At 36.4% G+C, this 13828-nt stretch overlaps 1 long non-coding RNA gene across 1 annotated transcript in view; it reads right to left on the bottom strand.

Moving 5' to 3' along the window:
• Positions 1-7057, bottom strand: part of LOC121100289 — a 60654-nt gene extending 53597 nt beyond the window's left edge. Inside the window, exon 1 of the long non-coding RNA XR_005832047.1 lies at positions 6975-7057. This is a non-coding gene — a long non-coding RNA (uncharacterized LOC121100289). The remainder of the gene's footprint in view (positions 1-6974) is intronic.
• Between the last annotated feature and the right edge of the window lie 6771 nt (positions 7058-13828).

The raw sequence follows: 13828 nt of genomic DNA, 5'->3' as shown, positions 1-13828 counted from the left end.
TTTTGCCTAGTCCATTGTCTAATTGTATTTCAGATGCTGACATATTGTCTAACTTAGATTTATTTTTCATCCATTGGGTAAGCACAGGAGCCCTTATCTTCAGGCATGCTTTTGCCCTATCACTTTAGTAATTTGAATCACCCACACAAGTTCAAGGAAAGTACTGCGAACATAACAAGTCCTTATCCAAGTCCAGTGTATTTTTGTTCACCTAGTTTACTGCCTTACCATCTGCCCTTCACTTCTGAAGGACTTGCAATAAAGCAGGAGCCAAAGTAAAAGCAGATACCCCACTGCTATCTATTTAACTTTCATTAAGTGAGTTGGTGCAGTGCTCAGGCGCCTTCTCAAAACCAGCCCATCATCTAAGAGTATTTACATAAGACTCTTTGCATTATATTCCGACCTCTGCAACATTAGTATTAACTACTGACATCTGCCAAGTCTGACTGGTAAGTGCTTTACAGTATCAATTCATCCCAAGCAAAAAGCATTTCTGAGTGCTGCAGTGCTCTTGTTAATGCCAATAAGAAGTATCAAGGCTCATATGACACCTAGCAGAAATTAGTACCCACATTCAAAGAAAAGTCTTTGTTATTTCCCAGAGTATTATGTGGACTTTATTGAGATGACTGCATCTGACACCTGCTGTAATATAAAATGCAGCTATAATTAGCCAACTGATGCTCACTGCAGTTTAGGTCGAATCCCTTCTGTGGGAATTATGCTTTAAAATATTCAGAACTCCAAGTGGCTCTCATTACATTTAATTTTAACTTAGAATTAGGTGGTCTAGAAAAAAAATTTAGGATTGTAATAGCCCCCTGCTGAATGCCACACAGCAACGTGAAAACCCATAGGGTTTTTTCCCCCCTCTAAATAAAAAAAAAAAAAAAAAATGAGAACAGCAGACTACACTAGAGCCTTCAATTGAAGTCTGGCTTTGCTTAATTGTACTTTTTGCACTCATCAGTCTCTCCTCTTCAGAGCAAGCTACAAAAATTGCCTGAATAGCCAAAGAAAAGTTTCCCACAGTCACTGGCCACAGAAAAACACTATTGTCCTTCCTCACAGTTTGATGGACAACATTTCTATAAATGGGTAGCCAGCCTGTCAATGGTACCCTTGCTGAAAAGGCAAAAGAAGAGAACAGATTCTGCCAATATCTGACAAAGCATGTTAACACATAATCAGGCATTCACTAGTCAGGCAGCTGCCCCTGGGACCTTCATCACACAGGTGCCTTTAAGCCATTTCCTATTCACAGATAAAGGAAACAAGCAGGAGATACCTGGGAAAGGAGCAGTCTATTATGGCTTGCCAAATGTCCATCTTCTAGGCTGTGTGTATAAAAGTAGAAAGAAGAAAAAGGAAACTGTGGTTTCAATGGAAAAACTGTAAAACAGCAGAACATTTACAAAACCTATCATTTAAGCTGTGCTGTTTTCCCCCTTTTGTTTTCTCTTTATCTTTTTGAGGAGGGTTGGATGGGTTTGTTTGTTTGTTTGTATGGCATAGAGCACTCACGTCTAATAACAAAGGCCTATTTTCCTCAGTGGTTTGTCAAATGCATTTGTCCAAACGTCCCTTCACATACAGGCTGAAATACTCACCTGGTCTAATTGAGTAACAAAGAATTTACTTTGTCACCTTAAGTGATTTTTTTTTCTACACATACCCACACCCACACACATACCCCCCCCCACACACTCACACACACACATACACACTCCATTTTAAGATCTGTGATCAGTGATGTCAAAGTGGTAATGGGGTAGATAATTCTCTGGTAAAGCAGAAACTCTGGACTATCTCTTGAGGGCCACCACAATGAATATTCATGAGAATGTTTACCATTGTTCATTTCTTCATAACTGCCAATCGAAGAACATTAGTATCACACTGCTCTGATCGGCCCAGTTAGAGAAAGTATCAGCCTTTAATACTCCATTAAGCCAAAGGCCTTAATACTCCATCAGCCTATATATAGGGCATTTTCAATTTAAAATGTCATAAGACAATTTCAGGTTGAAATTTCATGATTACCACCTTAAGGCTGTTAAATATGAATTTCTATTTTATTTCTTCATTTTCATTTTATTTGTTCCCATACTCTCAGATCTCCTCTACTCAATGTATGGTACAGATATGGGAAAGAACCAGGAGTACAATTTGGGAAGTGATTAAATCCTCAGGGACCTTAGACTGGCTAAATGTGGTCCTTGCGATATAGTTTGAAGATACGACACGCTTATAACCATATCTTTTCCTCTAAAAGGCAAGGTACTACACAACTACTGAGGAACAACAAAGTCGACACAGTGACATAAACCAAATGCCATGAATTAAAGTACTGCTTTTTCATCCAACTTCTTGAGCGCTCCTTATTTTATAGAGCTTCCTCACCTGAAGAATTGGAGTGCACTGCTCACCACAGTTTTGGGGAGTAGTCACTGATGAAAGTTTCTGCCTTGGTAGGAAAAGAGAACATCTGCTAACTGTAACAAACCCATCAAGGATCATGAACACTTTAGAAATATAACATTGCATTCTCTGACCTAAAATTTATTTTCTTCCTTATTTCTTCTTTTTACTTATTTCTTGAATAAAAATAATATTGTGAGGTAAATTTTAGTTAATAAATCATTAATAAATTAGGATTTATTGATTTTGTAATTTTTACAAATATATGAAGACAGGAAATTTTCCTTAAATTTAACTCAATCCAATAATATTTAGTATTTGCTTATATATAATCATTGCCATTACTGCTACCATACCTATTACATGCTAGGTACTTTATATATGTTTCATCGTTTAATGACAACTCTGACAATTATTATTGCCATTTTATTTATGTATTTAAAAAAAATTTTTAAGTAAACTCTACCCACATATGGGGCTCGAATTCACAAGCCAAGATCAAGAGTCGCATGCTCTACCAACTGAGCCAGCCAGGTGCCCCTATTATTGCCATTTTATAGTTGGGGAAATTGAGGCTCTAGAAGATAGAGTAGTTTAACCTTCTCTACTTCTCTATCAAGTTGCAGACCTTGGATATGTCTCCTTCCAAATGCCATGGTCTTCCTATGAAACCATGGTGCATATTTTTATTAATAGGACAAAATGAATTTTTATTTTTCATGATTTGAAAACACAATATGCTCTCTTATTAGGTAACATATGTCCATATTTATATTTTATGATATATATGTGGGTTTCTTAATCATTGTAACATAAATTAAATCAACCTCTTCTCTTCAGGTAGAATAACCAAAACTTTTTTGGATAATTGAATTAGGGTTTCTTTTTCTTTTTCTTTTTTTTTTTTTAAGATTTTATTTATTTATTTGACAGAGATAGAGACAGCCAGCGAGAGAGGGAACACAAGCAGGGGGAGTGGGAGAGGAAGAAGCAGGCTCATAGCGGAGGAGCCTGACGTGGGGCTCGATCCCAGAATGCCGGGATCACGCCCTGAGCCGAAGGCAGACGCTTAACTGCTGTGCCGGGCGCCCCTAGGGTTTATTTTTCTTAAAACTATTTCTAGGGAAAGCATTTCCATCAGTGACCAAATTAATACCTGAAAATTTTAACCAAAGACTACTTTTATCTCATAAGCATGGTCTATCTCACCAACCAAACTGAAACTCCTTAAGGTCTAAAAGGAACCCAGTCTTCAGCTTTCTCAAAAAAATTTTGTAACAAAACATAACCTCTTAGGAATTTCTTCTTCAGGTGTATCCTTAAAACTCCTATAACTTACAACACTCTTATTCTGGCTTTGGTTGAATCCACAGTTCTTACTATTTCTGATCAGGTCAAATATAAATGTTTTAGCCTGGTGTTCAACTTCACAGAAAACTAACCCTAATGTGCCACTTCAACTTTTAATATTACCTTTTACTCCATTTGAGCAAATCTCATCGCTGCTTCTTCTTTGCTCATTCCCATTTCTGACTTCTTAGTTGCTGTGTTTCTTATTAAAATACCTTCTTTCCTTCTTTCAACCTAAACCTAATATTTCATGTCCATCTAATGGTATACCTTCTTCAAGGAAATTTTAACTCACTCAACACTGATCTGTCACTTAATTTCATCTACCCTTTCGATTTTATTATGTGGTCTACCACCATCTACTGGAATGATATGATAGTCTGTCTCATCCTACAATTGTTTAATAGAGCCTAGACCCATGCTTCCTACCAAATTATAGCCTCCTTGGGGGCAAAAGAAGACCATGAATCCATAAACAAATGAGAGAAGAATAAAACAGTTTCCCTTAATGCTCCATATAACATTCTCTTATATTTCATCCTTGAAGAAAGTTATCATCCATTGATATCCTTCTAGTTCTGCAACTAGAAAAGGAAGAAACACTCAAATCTGGCATGAAGAGAGAATGAGTTAAAAGAGTCGCCATCTCCAATCTTTTCTAGGTGGACGTGGAACTCATTAGTGCACAAAATATTTCTGGCTTTTCTCCTTCTGAGCACATGAGGGGATTATCATTCTTAAACCCATTTGAAGTTAGCATGGCCATATCCTTTGCATTAGTCAATTAATATGATCAGAAGTAAAAAATACCACTTTTAGGGAGAAGCTTTAATATTTTGTGCTATTTTCCATTTTACTTTTTCCTTCCTGCAGTAATTGTGAAAGAATGGAGGTAGACCCCCTTCCTCAGCCAGGGTCTCTAAATGAGGATATCGTACAGCAGAGTCCCCAACCAACTAATGATGTACATGTAACAGGAGCAAGAAACAAACTTGTTTTAAGATCTAAGGTTTATCATTGCAGCGTAGCCTAAACTGCCTGATGTAATAGCTTTCTTAGGTCAATATGGGACTCAGAATGTGAAGATGTAAGAAGACTGTAAAACGGAATGACTAAATTAAAGCATCTTAAAATACAATCCATAAATATATAAGATAAGGTATTTCATTTTTTAATCTGGTGAGTGAAGAATCAAGCTCAAAAGATCCTCCAAACATCTTATTGAAATGTTTACAATTTCTTTTCTTTCTCCTCTTTGATATCCATCGTACTTTCAAACTCTGTACTTTATTTGAAATTTTGAAATTTTATACTGACCATAGACTCCACTAAAAATCTTAACCATCACAAAATTTAGTGTTAGATTTCTTTAACTTTTATATGTGCAATATTTCTGATTGAATATTAAAATATCATTTGTGTCCTTGCAGCTATAGCTACAAAATGATATGCATATTTGGGGCATTATTTTGCTATTGGTATTGTCCAGGCAGTCAAAATAAGGAATCACAGATCTAGCTTTGTTCATCTACATAAAATTTCTTTTATCTGGCAAGAGAAACAAAAGATAAAATGAATTTATGGGACTTTATCAAGATTAAAAGTTTCTGCACAGCCAAGGAAACAGAAAAACTAAGAGGCAGCCCACGGAATGGGAGAAGATATTTGCAAATGACACTACAGATAAAGGACTGGTATCCAAGATCTACAAAGAACTTCTCAAACTCAATACACGAGAAACAAATAAACAAATCAAAAAATGGGCAGAAGATATGAACAGACACTTTTCCAATGAAGACATACAAATGGCTAACAGACACATGAAAAAATGTTCAAAATCATTGGCTATCAAGGAAATTCAAATCAAAACCACACTGAGATACCACCTAATGCCAGTTAGAATGGCAAAAATAGACAAGGCAAGAAACAACAATTGTTGGAGAGGATGTGGAGAAAGGGGATCCCTCCTACATTGTTGGTGGGAATGCAAGTTGGTACAGCCACTCTGGAAAACAGTGTGGAGGTCCCTTAAAAAGTTAAAAGTTGAGCTACCCTATGATCCAGCCATTGCACTACTGGGTGTTTACCCCAAAGATACAGACATAGTGAAGAGAAGGGCCATATGCACCCCAATGTTCATAGCAGCAATGTCCACAATAGCTAAATCGTGGAAGGAGCCGAGATGCCCTTCAACAGATGACTGGATTAAGAAGTTGTGGTCCATATATACAATGGAATATTACTCAGCCATCAGAAAGAACGAGTTCTCAACATTTGCTACAACATGGACGGCACTGGAGGAGATAATGCTAAGTGAAATAAGTCAAGCAGAGAAAGATAACTATCATATGATTTCTTTCATCTATGGAACATAAGAACTAGGATGATCGGTAGGGGAAGAAAGGAATAAAGAAAGGGGGGGTAATCAGAAGGGGGAATGAAACATGAGAGACTATGGACTATGAGAAACAAACTGAGGGCCTCAGAGGGGAGGGGGGTGGGGGAATGGGATAGACCGGTGATGGGTAGTAAGGAGGGCACGTATTGCATGGTGCACTGGGTGTTATACGCAACTAATGAATCATCGAGCCTTACATTGGAAACCAGGGATGTACTGTATGGTGACTAACATAATAAAAAATCATTAATAAAAAAATAAAAATAAATAAATAAAAGTTTCTTTTATCTAGTTATGGCATAAATACACACTTTAAAAATCTTATTGTTTTCTTAGATTTGTTTCAAAAAGGAATATATAGCTTAAGCTTCAAATATGAAATATGAGAACCTACTGAGTATGCTTGCTTTGTTTTTACTTTTATTCTTTTTTACACACTAATACGCTGACAGATACATTCCCCTATGACTACATTCTTCACCACACATAAGTACTATATAGTTATGAATAATGAAATTTAAAAAGCACAATGAAAGAGCAGCACAACTGTTTTTTTATTTCTCACTCTTGAGGACTCACTGCAATATTTCCTGCTCCATATTAAGTCTGAGAGCTTCTGAGAAGTATTCTTAGAATTCGGATCTTTTGGAAAGAATAATGATTCAATTAGAGTTTTTAAAATCATGATGATTACTTTATGATAATGATCTTATATGGCTAAGACGTTGCACTTATATCGCACTTAGATGCAGCATTTCATTTTAGCAAATTCCAAGAATCATCCATGACTTTATTATTGTACCTGATTTTTACAAGTTCTTTATCCAAGAACCTCTTCATTCTCAATTGAAATGAGGATGCTATTTGATAAAATGCAGTGAAAACCAGTACCAGCTGAAAAACATGACAAAAGGAAGACTATCAGAACCATTTGAAAGCAAACCAGAAATTCCCATTTGTAGTCTTAAAAATCCACCTTGGAATTGGTTCAGAAACCAGTCTTTCAGAGGTGACTTACAATTCCCTTTAAGTTTCATTGGAGAAGTCTAGACATATGACATAAGGCATTAGTTTCCTCCCACAATAAAGGCAGGGAACCCCGGCTATGCCATCATCACCATTTCTAATAACATCCTGCTAGCTAAAAACTGAAACTAGCCAAATTGCTGACAACTTCACTCATTGGAGTGGCAAGACTTGGACAGAAATAGCATTTAAAATAAATTATTAGAGTGATTAAAGAAAAATTTTTTTTTTTTGTAAAAAGATCAACCATTTTTTTCTTTTGCCATCCACGTTTAAGGTATTCAATTTACCAATGCTCATTCAACCAGTATCTACTGAACCCTGACTATGTTAGAAAAATGAAACCCACGGCATTGCATAGAAGTAGAAGGCAGGTTAGGATATATGTTTTGGGAGCAGCGCGGACAACGCTGGCCCCCTCAAGAAAGCTTCCAGTTACAGGGGCTAGGGAAAGCTTAGTGTGAGAGATGGGTCTTAAAAAATAGGTGAGACTGTAGTTGGTGTAGATGAGAATAATAAAACAGACAAAATAAATGAGAGGACACTAGAGGTGACAAGGAAATGAGTACACTGTACTAACTGCAGAGCACTTAAGCAAAGGGGAAGTATGAAAATGGGATGTTATAGTCAGCAGGGTCAGAATTTTAGTTGTTGAGGGGCGCCTGGGTAGTGCAGTCGTTAAGCGTGTGCCTTTGGCTCAGGGCGTGATCCTGGCGTTTCGGGATCGAGTCCCACATCGGGCTCCTCGGCTGGGAGCCTGCTTCTTCCTCTCCCTCGCCCCTGCTGTGTTCCCTCTCTCACTGGCTGTCTCTCTGTCACATAAATAAATAAAATCTTTAAAAAAAAAAAGAATTTTAGTTGATGATGGTGATGGGTTTGGGGGGGGTATGTTTCAATATAGCGAAGTTGTCCTCCTTTGAGGGAGTCAGATCACAGAGGAAGAAGAAAGGAATGGTATGAGACTCTAGCCCTGGAAATTAAAAAAAAACAACAACCAAAAAAACGCCTCTTTCTTTGAGATAGGAAACCATCCTTCCTTACTAAGAAAGAACATTCAAGGTCACAATATCTAATGTGCGCTTCCTTTCTTTCCTTCTCCTCTATCTAAAGTTTCTCAGTCTCTAAACCTATCTTTTCATCAGCACATACATTCATTTTAACATTTATCGAGCACCTACTATGTGCCAGGAATAAGCACAAGAGCCTGCCACATGGTTGATACTCAAAGTTTGCTGCTTTAAAGTAGAGAAAAGGAAAATTAAAGAGCACTAGTTATCTGTAAATTTCTCAGTAAAGTAGGATGGAAATTATCTGGTGAGTATGGAAAGGGTAAGTAGTGAATTAGATGTGTGAGCAGAAAGATCTGAAGCACCTGCTGAGAGAAGTGTGCTGGGGAATAAATGGGAGATCAATATCAAGATTGTGAAGCAGCAATGAGAACCAGCTGGAGTAGATTAGATTGATTTCGCATTGGGCCAGAGGAACAGATAGTGGTATGACTTTCTCCAAGAATACTATTTGAACAAAATTCTCTACAGAACAGGAAAAGGATCAGTGAAACATATAGGGGTAGGGTGGTGACTAAAGGTCAGGATTGGCATGGCAGAAAGACAGGGGTTAAAAAATGCAAAATGGAGTTTCTCACTCCCTTTTAGCAAGCCCTCTCTCCTCCAAATAATGTGGTGTTACATGACATTTCTCTCATATTCTTAATCCATAAAAAATGAATTAGAATTATATTCTAAACTCTCCTATTCTAAAATCACATTCTAACATGACTTCTGAAATAGTTGTATAATTAGTAAACCTGTTTTAGAATTGTTTTATTTATATCAGAATGTCCACAGAAGTGTCCTCTTATGATAAACTTCTATCCTTTTCATAAAACTATACAAATATTAAATGCAAGATGTTATAGGGGCACCTGGGTGGCACAGCGGTTAAGCGTCTGCCTTCGGCTCAGGGCGTGATCCCGGCGTTCCGGGATCGAGCCCCACATCAGGCTCTTCCGCTATGAGCCTGCTTCTTCCTCTCCCACTCCCCCTGCTTGTGTTTCCTCTCCCGCTGGCTGTCTCTATCTCTGTCAGATAAATAAATAAAATCTTTAAAAAAAAAATGCAAGATGTTATAAAATTGATATTAAATAAATAACATTTACTTTTCCATTGTGAGATTTTGGAAATCCCATACCATAAGCCTTATACATTATTTTTAAAAAAATCAATGGGAGATCCTTTCTGAAGACATTAAATCTACACAAATTAAAGAACAGCCTCTACTGATTTAGCTGTGATCACATTCATTTATGCTGCTCGTTAGCTAGTCAGAATTTATATATTCCATATGTCTGCATATCTGAAATGATCATAAGAAAATATAGCACAACAGCCCTAGCTTATTCAAAAATGATATGACTGAATACATCACAATTCTAAAACTCTACTGCAGAATTAATATTTTTTATTTTAAATCAATCTTCTGACACCTGGATCTTCCTCAGTTTAGATGGGTTCCTAGTCTTAGATGAAAAGAAGCTGACTGATTCTTGTCAAGTCTTCCCTTTCAGAAGTCAGGTAAAGTCAAAATAAGCTATTATGTAGCAGTCAGGAAAATACTACGTTAGAGGGTAAGAACTCAAAAGCTCTTCAGCATATATACAGTATCTTTTCCTTTGGGAACCCTAAAATTCTCAGGATAGGGCTGGGTACACACCTGACACTCAAATACTTGTGTGACTAGAATCCATACAACCTAAGTATGGATCTGTATCTGGCCTGTTCATGGCTGGATCTCCACTGTCTACCAAAGCATCAGACACAGAACTGGTACTAAAGAGGAAGGAAGCCAGAAAGCCCCAAAGTAGTTCAATTGTAAGTAATAACATTCTCCTAGGCAGTATCTTGAAAGGGTCAGGCACTGAACAAAATATCTGCATTTTAACAACTGTCTTAATAATAGCACATGTTATTAAACACCAAAGGACTTTTGAAACTACTCACATTAAAAAAAGTTAGAAAATTGCATTCAAATTATAGTCTACATATGAAATCACTTGCAGTTAATGTGTTGCTTAATAAGCATACATTTGTTCCTGTAAACTTGGTATTTTCTTTGTCCGTGATTTAACTAACTCACCTTTTAAAGAAAGTTGCAGATTTTAAATCTCAGCAGTTTTATCTTTTCTTCTCTCTCTCTCTTTTTTTTTTAAGGGAGATACTGCTGCTGCCTGGGTAAAGAGCAGGAAGTAAAACCAGCTTAAAGGGTTTTGTTTATTATTATCACAGTCATAGTTCAAAGCAATAACAAAAAATATCATATAGTTTATTATCCTTAGGGAGATTTTCCAAGTGTTTTGGAACCCCATTTGTATTGACAAAAATAAATTAGACAAAATTGGCCGAAAAGAGAGCTCTCCATATGAAGAGTTCAAAAGATGAATTATATTACTCTTCAGTTATTGATAATAACAATAATTTAGCTTACTACTTCAGTTTATAGTTTACAACATGCTTTCACGTACTCTATCTCAATTGATTTGAACAACTTCTAAGTTAAGTCATGCAGCTAATACTAGACCATTGATTTTTTTTCCTATTTCCTTGATTTTTCAAGCAATTCAGTCATTGTAGAAAATTATAGGAACAATTGTCAGGAAAGTATACAGAAAAAGATCACTCTAAACCAATCACAGTTAATATTCTAGTGAATTTCCTTTCAGTCTTTTTTCTGTGCATTATTCCAGTATTTGAGTTAACAATCTTTACAATTTATTATCCTACATTTTTCTTTTGACATTATAACAAGCATGTTCCCATTCTGTTTGAGTCTTTAAGTATCATGTGAGTAAATTCACAAGACACTTCAACTTTTTAAACATGTACAAATAGAAAAGTATTTTGGAAAAAAAAAAGAAAGGTATTTTGGATATCCTTATGCTCAAAACTTTGTTTGTTTTGGAATAATTTCTCAGAACAGATACAAGATTACATTTACCAAATACTAGAAGCAGCCACAGGATCAGAAGGGATTTGATTTTATGTAGTTGATGTTACTGCCTTTGAGAACAATTCTATTTTTATAATTCCTAAAAATCTATAAAAAATTTTCCTTGCATCTCCCTTAAATGTTAAAGACAGAAGCCCTCAAATCAATCTTCATTTTCTCTTCTCATTATGTTCTATGGTGAAGAAAGAAAACAGTTAGTTGCTAACTTAGTATAATAAGATATTTAAAGAATATCATCAATTTTAATTATCATTCTCTTTTCAAACAGATAAAGAAGTTAAGATAATAATCACTAACTTTACTGAGAACTCACTATGTGCATAGCACAGTGTGCTAGCATTTTATATGCATTAATTTAATAAAGATAATTACACAACTGAGAAAAGAAATGAAGAGTAATCACTTCAACAACTAGGTGTGGTGAGCCAATTTATCAACACAGGAAGTAGGTTTAGGCTTCCCTTAAATAAATGTAGAATATAAGAAAAACTGCTGCTAGTCAACCAGATATGCCAAGAGACAAGAGACACTTTCTGATCTTGAGGGCTATTACAGAATCTCCAATTAGGGAAGGACAAAAATGGAAGAAGAAAACAATTGGGAGAAGGAATGAATGACATGTGCACTTTTAATTTCTTTCTTTTTAAAGTAACAGATAGCTGAAGATAGGAGTAAGGATGGGAATATTAACAAGAATCAAAGAACAGAATATAGACAAACGATGAGAAAAGTGATTTAAAAAAAGTAGGCTTATTGTTTGTGCTACTACTGTTCTGTGAATTTTTTTATATTACCTAATTTCATCCGACTCTATGAAGTCAGTGGGATTATCCCCACACAATCCAAGGGAGAAACTGACCATCAAATGCTTGACAGAATACAGAAATCTGGGTTAGAAATTTTTTTTTAAGATTTTATTTATTTATTTGACAGAGAGACAGCCAGTGAGAGAGGCAACACAAGCAGGGGGAGTGGGAGAGGAAGAAGCAGGCTACCACGCTGGGAGCCCGATGCAGGGCTCGATTCCAGAACCCTGGGATCACGCCCTGGGCCGAAGGCAAACGCTTAACAACTGAGCCATTCAGGCGCCCCTCATTTAGTATTTATTTTATTTTATTTTATTTTATTTATTTTTTTTTTTTTAAAAGATTTTATTTATTTACTTGACCGAGAAACAGCCAGGCGCCCCTGGGTTAGAATTTCTAAATGAGGGGCGCCTGAATGGCTCAGTTGTTAAGCGTTTGCCTTCGGCCCAGGGCGTGATCCCAGGGTTCTGGACTCGAGCCCTGCATCGGGCTCCCAGCGTGGTAGCCTGCTTCTTCCTCTCCCACTCCCCCTGCTTGTGTTCCCTCTCTCGCTGGCTGTCTCTATCTCTGTCAAGTAAATAAATAAAATCTTAAAAAAAAAAAAAAGAAATATTAAATAAATACATTTAATATTTTCAAGGAGATAAAAGAAGAAATCAACAAATAAAAATAGATGATAAAATGCACACAATAACCTAGTAGTTAAGAAAAATAACCAGTCAGACATCTTAGAAATAAAAACTGTATTTTATATTTAAAAAACTCAGAAAATGGGCCTAGTAGCGGACAAATACAGATGAAAAGTAAATTAATGGAAGTTAAGTAAGGAAGATGGAACTGAGGAAAGCTCCCAGCACTAAAATAAAATAAAAACATGACATATAAAAAAAATGACATTAGATTACATATTTTCAGGAGGGAAAAGTAGAGAGAATGGGAGATGGGCAATATCTTAAAATAAAATGACTAACAATTTGGCAGAATTCTTTTTAAAAGAGCCATGTGTACAGACTGAAAATATTTATCAAATGCTGATCAAAATTAAGTTTAAGAAACTCATATCTAAATTCATAGTGAAACTTGTTTGCTTTTTTTAAAGATTTTATTTATTTATTCGACAGAGAGAGAGACAGCTAGCGAGAGAGGGAACACAAGCAGGGGGAGTGGGAGAGGAAGAAGCAGGCTCCCAGCGGAGGAGCCTGACGTGGGGCTCGATCCCAGGACCCTGGGATCAGGCCCTGAGCCGAAGGCAGATCCTTAACAACTGAGCCACCCAGGTGCCCCCATAGTGAAACTTGTGAAAAGTATATTATCAAGCTTCCAAAGAGAAAATACGAATACCATAAAAGATGAGAAGATATTGTCATTATATTTCTCATCAGTAACATTAGTACTAGGGATAAAACAAAATCCAGAAAAATACTTTCAAGGTACTGAGGAAAAATAATAACAAAAAAAACCCTTTGAACCTAGAAACCTTTGACAAGTCAAACTATCACTCAGGAGTGATGACAAAATAAAGATTTTTCAGACATAGGAGAATATAGAAAGTTTGACACCCACAGATCTCTGCTTTCAGGTGTTTGGAGAAGTGGACTTGTAATTGTAGTTCTTGAAACAAACAGAACCACTCTTTAAGGGGTTTTAAATCAGTCGGAGAATGAACTTTTAAGAACAGTAGAAAATTAGAGGTCGTGCCATTGTCAGGGACATCTGGGAATCGTCTGTGCTTTGCCCAACACCCTCTCCCTACAATGAAAATGTAGCCCTGCTGGTACAAATTTGGCTTTCTCAGTTCTGAAGGGTGTTACCTGTGCCA

The sequence above is a fragment of the Ursus maritimus genome, unplaced genomic scaffold, assembly GCF_017311325.1.
Source record: "Ursus maritimus isolate PB19 unplaced genomic scaffold, ASM1731132v1 scaffold_36, whole genome shotgun sequence".
NCBI classification, from domain to species: Eukaryota; Metazoa; Chordata; class Mammalia; order Carnivora; family Ursidae; genus Ursus; species Ursus maritimus.
The sequence above is the reverse complement of the archived record's forward strand: the minus strand, read 5'-3'. Positions and strand labels throughout refer to the sequence as shown.